The sequence below is a fragment of the Penaeus monodon genome, chromosome 29, assembly GCF_015228065.2.
Source record: "Penaeus monodon isolate SGIC_2016 chromosome 29, NSTDA_Pmon_1, whole genome shotgun sequence".
Taxonomy (NCBI): Eukaryota; Metazoa; Arthropoda; class Malacostraca; order Decapoda; family Penaeidae; genus Penaeus; species Penaeus monodon.
The window spans coordinates 31732102-31732407 of record NC_051414.1 but is presented as its reverse complement, the minus strand read 5'-3'; positions in this window follow the sequence as shown (position 1 = coordinate 31732407).

The following is a 306-nucleotide window of genomic DNA, read 5'->3' as shown; positions in this document are numbered from 1 at the left end:
CTCATTAAAACCATAGTTAGTTACAATGATTTCTTTAATTGATAGTCATTTTTTTACAGAGAAAGTCGGCTAAATACAGTTGACTCTACGTAGACCCACAGCTGGTATACGATAATATTTTGAGACTTAAGTAACATCAGTAAAAAGTATAAAAGGCCTTTTTATATTCAAGAGACTTTGTTATTGAATTATGTATTGTTGCAATCGTATCGTTGATATATGCAGGTTTGAATATGATGAAGCACTATGCTCAATACATATAACACAAATTTCTAGTGCCTTTTGATAATTAAGACTGATGAAGCC